General features: G+C 44.4%; 1 protein-coding gene across 6 annotated transcripts in view; it reads right to left on the bottom strand.

Moving 5' to 3' along the window:
* The window catches only part of ripor3 (RIPOR family member 3), a 35527-nt gene that overhangs the window by 21352 nt on the left and 16 nt on the right, over positions 1 to 14159 (bottom strand). For 3 of the 6 annotated variants that reach the window (XR_004613847.1, XM_034585549.1, XM_034585545.1), the window contains exons 1-2: positions 13959 to 14159; positions 2824 to 2916 (exon numbers count right to left, since the gene is read on the bottom strand). The exon at positions 13959 to 14159 is cut by the window's right edge and continues 16 nt beyond it. The gene's annotated coding sequence lies outside the window, so the exon portion shown is untranslated. Of the gene's footprint in view, positions 1 to 2823; positions 2917 to 6888; positions 6897 to 13827; positions 13846 to 13954 lie in introns of those variants that run through there. The other 3 variants (XM_034585547.1, XM_034585546.1, XM_034585548.1) reach the window with 3 other exon arrangements.

Here is a 14159-nt window from a genome sequence, read left to right on the forward strand (position 1 = left end):
TCAGAGGTCGCAGATGACTAATATGCCCCAGGGTGAAGAACTATGTCGTTGTGGGCGGACACACACACACACACACACACACACACACACACACACACACACACACACACACACACACACACACACACACACACACACGCACACACACACACACCGGGTTTGCTCACCGGGTTCTTTAAATAGAAGTGTTAGTTGTTCAGTCTTTGTGATGCTGTAAACTCACTGACATGTGTTTTTTGTCTATTTGAAATTTAGGACGTTCTTGAAACTCTGATCAAAGTCAGTGGTGAAAAGTAAGTGAATACTTTTCTTTTTAAGTAGTGTACTTCAGCATATGACATATTTATAATCTTTGTGCACTTAGCCGGACACGAGGCACAAGTGAATGAAGACATGGGACAGACGAGAGCAATTCACACGTGTGTCAGGGTAGAACAAGACAAGTGGAGCGGAGTTCCCGTCAACGACACGTCAACATGAACACAAGATAGTGATGGATCTCTCTCACAGCGTTTTGCAGCTGGTTACAGACTGTGACTGCGTCGTGTGCAGGGTCGACAAACTGAGAAACTTCTCTTTAAGTGCACAGTGTCCAGGAATGATGGACTGATGATGGAGCTCAAGTAGACGCATGCTGACCCAGACGTCACTCTGTCGACACTAAGTGACTTGAAGTTGATTCAAGTCACTTAGTGTCTCTCATTTGATGAGAAGCAGAGTGAGTTCTTCAGGGTTTCTTCGCCCATGAGGGGAGGCCCGGCAGAAGGTTGTGAGGGGAGAGACAACCCTGGTCTGTACCCAGAACTGGTGTCACACTTTGTTATGTTTTCTCATGTTGCATAAAGCAAAGCGAGGTCATGGAGAGATGATTGGCTGGGAGGAGAAAGGTTTAGAAGGATTTAGTTGAAGGTGGCGTTCCCTCCTTCACGTGGACGAGAGACGAGCTGAGAGACTTTGAGGTCATCTGGCAGGAAGCAAAGGTAAAGCTGGGACTCGTCTGCAAACGTCAACTCGAAAACCACAAACTTTCCAGAGCCTTGACCGAGCTTTTACGTGACCTAAACCTGACAACATATGGGACACAGGAAGTGAACCCCGATCCCAGGTCGTCAAAGTCATGTGCTTTGCATTATGGGTACGCCTTGATGCCAGGTTTGTGTGAGGAGGGGGGGGTGTAATGTCTGCAGTAATGTCCCATGAGATATAAACACACAACCACTGGGTCAAAGGTCGAGGACAAAATAAACATGTCTGCAGGAATATGTCCGCATGTTATTTACATCTGAACCTGTGAATGTTGGTTTGTTTCCTGAACGTGGCTGCACACACACACAAACATCTGAAAGCAGCTGGTTTGTTTCTGGTGATGATGAATCAGCATCACAGTGACGTGACCTAATTGCAAAATCAGACCCTTGTGTCCTCTCGACATGGCGAGGGTTTGTTTTCAGCTCGTTGCATCGCCTGTTGTCTCAAGTGACTGATTAACGCTGAGCTGGAGTCGCACTGACACTCCGCTCTCAACGCTCTGTCCGAATGTTTGGATTTGGTTTGGAGGAGAGCGAAGGGAGCGGCGTGTTTGGAAAGACGTGAGAGGGAGGAGGTGAAAGACACGATGTTCGGAGGAGGTGACGGGAAAATGTGACGGAACATTTGAGTAAAAACACGTCGAAGTTCAGTTCCAGAAATGTACGATTCTTCAATTTAAACTTTTCTCGTACGAGTTTGTTCAAGTTGCACAAATCTAAAGTAGCAATGAGAGTTTTATTGCTTCATTGATTCACAGGTTAAACAAGATAAAAGAATAATGTGTTTTGAAACTGGAGCACGGACAGGCTAGCTGTTTCCCTCTGTTTCCAGTGTTTTATGCTAAGCTAAGCTAGTTTGTCTCCAGTCTGGAACTTTACATTCATCCTCGAGATGTGAGGATGGAACCGATCTCAACACGTAACTGACGACGAGAACGTTTGTCATCGTTATTTATTGGACAAAAACGTGAGGAAAAGCTTCCAGATCTTTAGTTACAACAAACACTTCAGTAGAAGGAGAAATTCTATCAAATACAAATACTCCTTACACACACACACACACACACACACACACACACACACACACACACACACACAATTGTATTCTCTCTTCTCTTTTTCCCGTCTCTCACCCTCCTGTCTCCATCGCCCCGTTTGTCTCAATCTCTTCTCTCTTTGTCCTCTGGGTTTTTCTTTTTCTTTTCTCTCCTCCTCTGCTCTCAAGTTTTTCAACCTCACCCCTCTCCCCCCCCCCCCCCGCTGTGTGCTGTGTTGTGTGTGTTGATATCCAGTGTTCCTGTGTGTTCAGGCCGAGTCCGAGCCAAAGATTAAAGACTCTAAAGTAACACAATCTCTTAAATCTATTGACATGAACTCTATCGCACACAGCGTACATCTGTTTTCATGAGGAGACACAAACATCTGGGCTCCTCACACACACACACACACACACACACACACACACACACACACACACACACACGTCCGTGTACATATTCATCTTCGACAAAAGATGAAAAACATCTGGCTCCTCCAACACACTCGTACACATCCGTGATGAACATAATCCTCGTCTGATTATGTTCATCAATAAACAGCCGAGTGAGGAACTATGTGAACAATGTCCACGATGACTTCGACATCTTGATGTGGATCAGACGTCAAATCCAGAATGTGGATGTTTATCAGAGCGTCGTCGTGGAGCGTTTTTGGTAAATCACATGTGACTGTGGTGAGAAAATACGACTTCAAACCCACTGAGCTTCACAAGCAGATGCAGAGAAAAGTCCCTTACTTTATTTTTGTGTTTTGTCCGATGGAAACATCAAAAGCTGCGGAGCCGCCGGAGTTTGGATTCTGGTGGAGTCACTTCATCTTTTTTACGCATCTGAAACAAAGAGAAGTGAAGGTTAGTTTCTGTCGATCAAATAAGGATGAAAAGGAACAAACGGTTCATCTGCACTTGTTTACGTTAAACATTTCTAATTCAGTTGTGTATCGTGTACAGATGTAAATGAATGTTGACAGATGTGATCTTACTGGTCGATAACTCATGTTTTCTAAAGGTTTGCCGTCACTGTTGTCAAATGAAGACGTTCTTTTGAAAAAGGAAATCCAGAGACAGCTTAACTTTAATAGTTTTGGGTTGTGAGCTGCGTTAAACTAAACAAAGAGACAAACAGATTGAAGAATGAATATAATAACTGATTTACAGTTTTAGTTCTGGCAACAACATTCATTACACGAAAGATGATGAAAGACATTTTAATTCACGTGAAAAGCTGCAGATGAATTATTCTCCATGCACGGACCCGAAATCAAAAACCCCACAAAAAATTAAATTACATCATTTTACAGAGGAGCTGCAGCGACTCCGTTCAAGAGAATCACAACAAAACATTTGTTTGGAAAGTTAATTGTTTTACAGAACAGCAAATGGGTTCTGCAGCCTGAGCACATGTTGGTTTCACCTCGAGCGAACGGACAGAAGGAAACTGACATCGTAAAAGTACAGCTGAAGATTGAAACCACGTCTGTATGAACTGTTCCCTTGTTGCTTTGTGACTGATTCATGGATTTTAAGATCGAGGCTCGTTTACTATGAACAGCTGAGGGACGCTGCGCTGAGTCGGTCAAATGTTTAATCAGCTGAGAGGAAATGAAGAAGTGATGTTGAAGTTTCTACCAGACAGAGACAGACACGTCCATCGTTTCATTTCATCCTAAGTTCTCTGGTTCCCAGTGAGAGACATGAAGAGGAGGAAACAAACAGAGGAGGAAGAGGAAGAAGAGGAAGAGCCGCTCTGGGTTTGTAATCCCCCCCCGTCTCTCCACGGTCTTCCCCTCGCTTGGCCCTGCTGTCGACACCACTTCACCTGAGCCCCACACAGTCCGTACACACACACACATGAACACACACACACAAATACGACACACGTGTACACATTTACATACACACTAATGTGGAATCGAACCTTTTCTTCACAGTACATTGTGTCTCCGCATGTCTCTCCCACTATGTGCAGTTTGTGTTTGTTGCTGTTTAGTGTGTGTGTGTCTCTACGCACTAAAGGAAATCGCTCATATACACAAATGTATTTACTTAAACTTTACAATCAATTACGTTTCCTCCTCCAACGAGGAGCATCAGATTGAATTAGCCAATCACGAGTCAGTCTCAGCTGTCAATCATAAAGTTTCAGCCAGTTTTTATATCATCAATTAACTAATTAAAACCAAACTTATCAGAAACATGAACAATGAATGAGCTGTACTGCAGCCAGCCACCAGGGGGGGGGGGGGGGGGGGGGGATTAAGACGATTGGGCTTCACTTTTATGGAGCTGTCATGTCGTCCAACTTTATTTACTGTTATTGTGAAAACATAACGTTAAACTCAGCATGAATCGTTAAATCTACAGATGCTTCTCCACTTTCCGCCTCACGGTGTTTCTGGAGGATCATTTTAAAAAGAGCTGGAACTGAACATGACACTTTAGCAACAAACTGAAAGCTCCTCGGAGACGACTCCTGACAAACGACGCTGGTTTCATCTGCTCGTGTGCTGCAGACATCACGTTGTTGACCTAAGAAGCTGATCGACTCAGCAGAACACGGAGGAGAAGATGCTCGGAGCAGACTCAGAAACCCGAGGGTCGTATTCCAGAAGACTGGGATTCGTCGGAAATACTGATGCCCCCCCCCCCCCCGTTCTCTTCAGATGACTTCTACAAACCTCTACCACAGATTCACCAGCTGGAGGAGAACGCGGAGGTAAATGGACGGTGTGGAAATGAGGCTGCTTCACCACGGACTCAGAGCGGCGGGCAGGAGCATGTTAACACACAGATCACATCCTAACACCAGGTTTACTGGAAATCTGCTCTGTTGGTTTTGTGGAGTCTTGCTCACAAACAAACAACAAATAAACAGACAAATAAACAAACAGACCAAGTGACGACAGAACCTCCTCGGTGGAGCTAACGAACTATTGTGACCCAGTCCGTGCAGGTACGTCTGTTCGACCAATCCCAAGTCAGTCCAAGCTGTCAATCATGATGTTTCACCTCTTTTTTTTACAGCAAAAAACGTATTTTTGACGTTTGATTTTTGTTTTGTTCTGTCCATGTCCCATCTGCTAACATGGAGGAGATCCAGGTGTTTTGGCTTTACATTTTTTTACATTGTCGGCTGCGATACAAATGTATGAAGGATTGTGAAATCGTCACCACCAGTGGATATGAAATAAAATGAACAAAGAATAACAACAATCCCCCCCCCCCCGGTCACTTCCTTTAACCCAGTGTCTGTATAATGTTGCTTTAATTTCTGCATTTCTGTCCGACAGCCACGATATGTCTTTGCATTAGTGCAGCAGGAACCTGAGATGTGAAAATGAGGAGCTGCTCATACGTGTGGCACAGCTCGACTTCACAGAGCTGCACAAGGTCACGACCCCCTGCGGCTCAGGTTCGGAGAATCCGGCTCCAAACCTGCACGGCGGCCAGAACCGTGGAGGTGCGGAGTTAAAGCTCCTCTCTCCAGCGCTGTGATGCTCTCACTTATTCTATATCACTGCTGCATTTTCCAACTCATTCTTCTCGTTAACCGGCCTCTTGGACGAGTAATATAAAGATTTATTCTCGTGTTTTCACTTTTCATAACTCACTCTGATAGCAAAGAGGGTGAAAACGTGAAGCTTCTACATGCACGTCACAGAGAAAGTGTTTTTCCTCTCACATGATTGACTTTACTTGGCGTGATGTCGGCCATTGAAAAGGCCCCGTGGTGCGAGCTCAGCCGAGCTGGAATTTCAACCCAAGTGTGAAATGGAAATTCTTGTTCTGCCTCCTGAGGCCTCGAACGTTTCGCTCTGACAGGACGACGCTCGTGGAGGTGGGGGGGGGGCTGTCCCGGCTCAGCGACCGCTCATTAAATCCACCGACACACACAATACAACACTTGTCACACGTTTAACTCGACACAGGTCGGTTGTGATTTGTGTCGCAGAGTGAAGCCGGTCCCCGGGTCGCTCACTCCTCAGCAGGTGGAGCAAAGATTTGGTCTTTGACAGAATCTGCTCCTATAAACAGACTTTAAATGTTTTTTGTGGATCATTTGAATTCGTCTGTTGATAAATGTTCGTATTTTCAATTCTTGACAGACTTTTGAACGATTTAGTGTCGGACTCACTGTTGAATGATGGACTTGTTGTTTTCAGCTTTTCGGACTTTACTTTGAAAATGTTTGTCTTTTCTATCTTAGCTTGGTCTACTTCCTGTCTTTGTCCTGTTTCCTGCTCCTGTGATTGTCGGCTCCGACCTGATGTTTCCCTCCTGTGCACCACCATGGTTCATTTCTTGAGTTTTGTCACTGTTTGCTAAAACAACTTAACGAATATAAGTCAGTTGTCATATCAGCACGAGGCACAACGAGTATCGTTCATACGCGTACATATCAGGGCAAAATGTAAAGTAAGCTAAACCATAACAGTAAAGATGTTTTCTGCGTGAAAGTCATCTTCCACATCCACACTGTGTATTTTCAGCCTCGCTGCATGAAGGGACCTGTTTTTATACAGTATAAATATCATAAATATCATATTCTGAAAGAAAGAAAAAACCTTTTTATCAAACTTCAACCTTTAAAGCCTTTTTTCCCCCAGTTTTCGAAAACAGCATATTCAACGAGACGTTAGCATCCGACATGAAGCCCTGAGGTGTGTGATGTTAAAGAATCTAACAGTGAGTCTCCGTCATTAGAACAAACTCAGGCTGGTTGAGTTTAACGTGTCATAAGATTATCTTCTATCAGACGTGAACAGGAGAAGCTGCAGAGCTCAAACATGGACCAGGACACATGTTGTGACCTGATAAGAAAACATACACTACACTACACTACACTACACTACACACACACAGACACACACACAGAGGGACATGCAGTGTTGTTGATGTTGGCTCGTGGGGTGAATTCACTGGAACACACGGGTTCATGAGAAGCTGTCAAACATGTTTTAAATCCTTCCCATGTATCTGAACAGCTATAGATTGTGCGTGGTGTGTTTGAACACACGCTGCCGACACGTCAGGGTTTGACCTTTGACCCTGGGAGGTGTCCAGTGCCGACAGAGGTGAAGTGTTTCAGCATCAGTGTGTTAATGTCACGTCGGACTCGTGGGGCCTGTACGTCACTGTGGAGCCTGGATGACCTCTACAGGGTTTGACCCGAGTGTGTGTGTGTGTGTGTGTGTTTGAGTAGCAGCTAAATAAATGTACTTTCTGTAAAAAACTTGTATTTTACTTCAGTATTTTCATTTCAGAGTTTGATACATGACTTTTTACTCTAATACAGCTCATCTTATCAGATCTTATCTCGTCTGAAGTACATGAATTGAATGGAAATACTCAACATGCTGTACTCGATTAAATCGCACTACTGGAATACATATTTGCAAGATTTGTAGAATAATCATAAAAAGGGAGTTCTGCTCAGAAGAACAACAACAAAAATCTAACTTACAAAATCCTGAATTACTGTTAAATCGAAACGATACTCTGGAAAAACTTGTTTCTGTCTGAGATGGATGAAAACATTCAGCCTGTTCAGCAAGAATTAAAAAAAAAATCTGTATGTCTGGGATCATGAATAGAGAGCAGCTTATGTTTTCGGACTTTCTTTGCATTCTGTCTTTATGAGGCAGCGCGGTGCAGCAGGTCCCCACAGGAAACATGCCAGAGAGCAGACAGGAGCTTTCAGTTAGAAAAATAAAACCCCACAATGTGCCAACTGTGTGCGTGAAAGCTCAGGAGACCCCGAACGTTACGTAGGACACGTTCAGGTCCTTTTCACAGACTCTTAATTTGAGGTCGTTGGGGAAACAAATGAAACCACGTTGGGCGACGTCATGGCTGTAAACTTTAGGAGAGTTTAAATCCTCTTGTTAGTTTTTCAAAGGTTCTCGTCGTGCTCCCAGGTTTTAGCTGGGAATTCGTCCGTCGTCTTGTTGGATTGAATCGTCAGGTCTCCCTTGTTTTCTGCAGCTGTCGAGGTTCGAGTCATTACATCCTCCAGACAGAGTTTATTGGCAGCGCTGCCACAACTGCAGCTTTGTTAGCGGTGACCCATAATGTGGCCGTAAGAGTCTGGGATCCCCTCGTCACTGTGTCACATACATTTGGAGGGTTTTTACATCGTCTGTACAAAAGTCCTCCAGCTGTGCACGGAGGCTAAACATCTGGCTGTTGGTGTCTGGATCAGAAATAAAACATCGGCCAATTTGCTGCTGAGTAAATAACAGTGTAGAAGCCAGAGCCTGTTATTTCTGTTCTTCATCGTCCCTCCACATTAACCATCTCATTACCTTCTCACGAGTGACCTTCGTTTCTCTGCTGATGCTCAAGTACCACAGTACTCTACAGTACTACAGTACTCCACAGTACTACAGTACTCCACAGTACTACAGTACTCTACAGTACCACAGTACCACAGTACTACAGTACTCCACACTAGTTCCTCGTGGTTCAAACATTGAACACAGAACCATGGTTCAGTTTGATATTTGTTATATGTGTATATTAATATATTTTTGTGCACCCCCTCTGGAGAAAAGATGCTCCGGCTGCTGGTGGAATAAAGTACATGATTATAATGAGTGAATGAATGTGTCACATGACAGTCTGATATGACAGATGTGTTCAGACGTGTGGGTCTGACCAGGACCAGTTGATTAAACCAGTCAGGGAGTGGGACGACTTCTTCTCTTTCGGTTCCTCAGACACTCGATACAAAAGTCTCTTCACGTACTTTAATAAAAAGTCTTCACTCCCACTTCAAACCTGTTGTTTCACTGCAGCAGTGAATTGGAACAATGGAGATGTTTCCGTCCCAAAATAATTATCTGCTTTTTAAAAATCTACCTAGTTTCTGTCAAAATATAGTTTTTCTATATAAACCAGCATTCATTGTTTTCAGACCCCTGAAAACAGATTATTACAAACTGAGGGTTTTACTGAGGGAGTTGGACTAAAGTTTGGGTTTTGACAACTGAATAAATCCTCCAAGTTTATCAATCAATCAATCAATCAATCAATCAATCAATCAATCAATCAATCAATCAACCAATCAATCAATCAATCAAGGATGTTTTAGTCAAACATTGTCTGACCTTTCCACTGCCAGTGTTGAATGGTAGTGTAGACTGTAAATAAAGCTCCCAAAACTGAAGCCAGAGCCTCTCCATTGCCCCCTGGTGGTTGGATGCAGTATTAGTCATAAATCGTGCCTCCTCCATGTTAGCAGATGGGACATGGACCAAACTAAAAATCAAAGCACACGTGAAATACATTTCTTTCTAAGATGGTTTAGTTCTTATCACACTTGAAATGTCACGATTGACTCCAAATAATATCAAAAGTGCCGTATAGCAGCGCTCATATCTGAGATATTTTGGGTACAATTTTACTTTTACAATTATACAACTGGTGACTTTTGTTCATCATTATTTACAATCACTGGTAACATTCAAAAGAATATCTAAATAATAGTTTTACATTTTTGGAAATATGCTTTTTTTGCTTGGATGAGTCAGATGAGAAGATCTAAATCATGTATAAAGTATTTAATAAAGAATTTAACATGTCTCTGTACACGAGCTCCTTCATCACATCTGCTCGACTGGTTTACCGCCCGGTGTTGACACCCAAAGTTATTTATTAAAGTTATAAACCTCTTCATGATTCTTTCTTCTTCCAGAAGTGAAGAAGAGTAAAAAGTCACATGTTTGATTTCAACATGGATTTTTCTTTCAGTTCATCATTTCTCCAGAGGCTTCGTGAACGTGGAGGTCACAGACCAGAGGGCAACATGTCTCCGTGTGTCTCTGATCACATGTGTGTGGGTTGATGATGTCATGTGACTAATTGGAAGCAGCATAGGTGTGTGTGTGTGTGTGTGTGTGTGTGTGTGTGTGTGTGTGTGTGTGTGAGTGTGTGTGTGTGTGTGTGTGTGTGTGTGTTTGTGTGTGTGTGTTTTAAGGGCAGATTTACAGCCTCACTGATTTATAGCAACAAGCTCATCCTGTCAAAAGCGCAGCTCTATTCCCTGATGCCCCCCACTACATTTATTATCCTTACACACACACACACACATATGCACGAACAGACACACACACACACACACACACACACACACACACACACACACACACACACACACACACACACACACACACACACACACACACACACCTTAACCCTCAAACAAGCCTTTGAAAAAATGCGGACCAGCCAAAATGTCCTTACTTTCCAAGGCCTATGCTCAAAATGCTCCTCATAAATGTAGCATGCTGTTAGGCCATACATCCACTAGAGGGCGGCGCACAGCGGAGCGTTTCTGGAGAGGGTTGTGATGACGTCATGTAAAAGCCGTGCGATGGAAAGTAACATCATACAGACACAAGTAGTTTCGTACCAACTCGCAAAGTTTCTCCTCAAAATAGTTCCGCCTTTGTTGAAATCTCGTCCCTACGATAGTCTCGCTCGAACTACTGGCTACACTGCCCCCCCCACGATTATCAGTGGTACTGCTCCATTTTGTCAGTTTCGTCCGTGACGTGCGCAGATATGGACGAGATTATTGATCTAAAAGATTATTGTCCGAAAAGGGGAACGAGTGGAGGAGATGGAATAAGCTCATATATATTTCGAAAAATAAAATCAGCTCAGGTTGAAGCTTCTCTCAAAGAATCTCCGAGGAGTGTTGGCAATTTTTTACAAACATGTCAGCTTCCCTGTCATCACCACTTTGTTATCTCTGTTTCTTCTCCCTGTTTTCTGCCAGAACTCTGCTTTTAAAAAAAAAGAAAGAGAGGAATCCCTTCAAATCCAACGAGGTCAAACGGAGGCCGAGCGCCTCCTCGGCGGGGGGTCGTATTTGTTTACAGCAATTATGCTAATGTGTCTGAATTAATGAGGAAGTCGCTTATTGATGTAAAAGCGCGACACAAACACAAATCTCTTCCTCGAAACACCCGCATGACCTCAAGTTGAGTTCAGGGAAATTTGACAGGGTAGATTAACGTTTACAGTGTCACATGTTTATTGTTTAATGGAAGTAACACGCAGAGCTAAAGAGATAAACATCTCATTAAAGTGCAAAGAATACTTCCTGTTTCTCGTCTCACACACACACACACACACACACACACACACACACACACACACACACACACACACACACACACACACACACACACACACACATAATCAGTGACAATAAAACCATGAACACCACAACACTAAACATGTGCTCGCTTCATTAGAGCACAAAGACGAATGCTGTTAATCCTGTGATGGTCACAGTCATTTTTAATGTGTCGCCATTGTTGAAAAGTCCGAATCGATTTCCACGAAACCAGTAAACGTCAAAACGGTTTCACACTCGGCTGCACAACAAAGGCTCCGCCAGCTTCTTAATAAACACGTCTTAATAATCCACACACACACACACGCACACACACACACACACACACACACACACACACACACACACACACACACACACAAACACACACTGTCCGCTGGTCCAAGAGTGTTGGCATTTTAATTCCAGCACAATTGAACCTGTGACCTCCCGCTGCGGCAGTAATGACCCAGGATGCAGCAGAGCAGAGGGAGAGAGAAACTGAAGAGATGTGGAGGAGAGGACGGGGGAGACGGAGGGAGGGACGGAGGGAGGGGGGGGAGGAAGACGAGCGAGCAGCGGACCCTGACCCGCCTCGTTGTGTTGATGTTTTCTCTGGCAGCGCTTCAGCTCGAGCTGCACTCGCTCAGGGGGTTCATGAGAAACTGACGCTCACGTGGCTCTGAGAGGCAAACTGGGGGAGGAGGGGAGAGGACGGAGGACAGGACGATGGGAGACACGACGGGACGCGAGAGAGAGGAGATTATGTTCAAGAACCCTGATGTCTTGGATGTGGGGTTTTACAAACTACAGGACAAGGACAACAGATAGTGAAACCCTGACAACGGGATTCTGCGGCGAAATGTTCCCAGTTGGAAAACATCAGTAGTTTGTGTAGAATAACAGATTAAAAATAATTATAATACTACACAAACTTATAATGGGAAGAATTTTATGTCCGTCATTGCCACAGCGCCCCCTGGAGACCAGAAACATGCATTACAACCAGTGTTGGAGCTCGCAGCAAGAAAAAGAGACGACCAGCTCAACAAGAGAGAATATCACAGCATGTTTCCCTCATTGGAGCTGAAAGAGGCCGAAGGAAGACAGATGTCGACCTGCGTTGTTGTGATTGGACAAAGAAGTCCCGACTATTTCTGGTTTGCTTTGTCAGCTGCTCCGTCTGCGACCTGAGGCCGATAAACCCACACAACCTTCATCCCTGCCCGACCAACACTGGACCTCCCAGTCGTTCCTCACACCACCAACACTGAACTGCTCCTCCTGCAATTCAAGCTGTAATTCGGTTTTAAACTCTGTCTTGACTTGTTTTTAATGTCAGCTCAGAGGACACCTGCAGATGTTTGTCCTGCTTCGTCCTCTGGAGGCTGCAGTGCGGGTGAAGACCACCTACATGTTGTGAAATACGTTCAGCAGTGTCCCACCACATCACCCCCTCGCTTCTGTCCCTCTGGACGTCGGGGAAAGAGTCCAAGTGGAGGTGGAACTCCCAGAGAGGAGCTCAGAGAGAAGCTCGCAGACCAATCAGCAGAGCGCTGGGTTGGTTTACGACTCGAAGTCACCAGTGGTGAAACGTCTGGTTCGAACTCTGCATGTTTTTATCGTCTGGAGATTCAGACTCAATCCTGCTGCAGCTGCGGGTCTGTGATCAGTGTTTACTTGGACAGCAACATTCAGACTGTTGAGATTAATCCCAGTAAGACTTCAATTCATGTCCATGTTCAAGAGAAATGTGACCTCCCCCGAAGGTCTGCTTGTTTTGTTTATAAACAAAGATTGCGCAAAAACTCCTGAGCAGATTTCCAGTGAACTTGGTGGGAGGGTGCATTATGGGTGAGGGGAGAACCCATTCAATGTTGGTGCAGATCAGAGACAGTACATGGGCGTGTTTAGACCCACCCCTCGCTCCTCTCTAGCTCCGCCCTCAGATGACACCGGTCAGAAATGAGACTGGTTGGAAACGGCAGCTCTGGGTGCAGAACCGCTTTGAGAACAATTCATGGATCTTGATGATAAAAATCTGTTATATTCCGGCGACTGATATTTACGAATGTGTGTGATTTGGTGCAGATCAGTATGAACGACTCTAGTGTGATTATGACTCACATCAGCGTTTCTACTTGTTTACACTGGAACACAGCACGTGGCTTCAAGTCGTATTTCAATGTCGCAAAATGCTGTGAAAACTCCAACTGGGACGTTATAATGTGATTGAGACGTATAGTCGTCTCCCACGTTCGGGTTGGAACCAAGTCAACTAACACAAAACTAAATTTTTATAAACTCAACAAGCTGAACATCATTTTGCAACAACAGCCGCCCAAACGAACTCAAGCCAAAACAGATTTGTTTATTCTGGGAGAAGAAGCCGCAAGAAGCCGTGGAAATTACTTTTTTGAGAAGAGCATTAACAATTTGATCAGTTTCCTGAAACAGCTTCTGTGAAAATCTCAACAAATGGGATTGGACGTTGAAATAAACGCGTCCAAATAAACCAAACAACTGTTTTTTCAACTGTGAAAATGTGGAAACGCGACTGGAAAAGATAATGATCAACCAAACATCATCCACCAAAAGCAGACCTGCCCAAACCAAACCTGTCAGATCAGCAACGGTACATCCAACAGGGACGTCAGGTTTAATCCCCTCTTTACGTCTGAATGAAAGAATTAACCAACATAATGGAAAGATCTCCAGATGATTCATCAGAGCTTCTTATTAAACTCACCGGACTGGACGAAGAACCGGTTCCTCCCAACTGTCACGGCAGGTCCACCACACCACAGAGCCGACCAGTCATATCCACCTCTGCAGGGGAGCTGGGTGTGTGTGTGTGTGTGTGTGTGTGTGTGTGTGTGTGTGTGTGTGTGTGTGTCTGCTCGGTCCTGATAGCGCTCAGTCCTGCAGCTCCAGCTCCAGAAGGTTTCAC

This window comes from Hippoglossus hippoglossus, chromosome 5 (assembly GCF_009819705.1).
Source record: "Hippoglossus hippoglossus isolate fHipHip1 chromosome 5, fHipHip1.pri, whole genome shotgun sequence".
NCBI classification, from domain to species: Eukaryota; Metazoa; Chordata; class Actinopteri; order Pleuronectiformes; family Pleuronectidae; genus Hippoglossus; species Hippoglossus hippoglossus.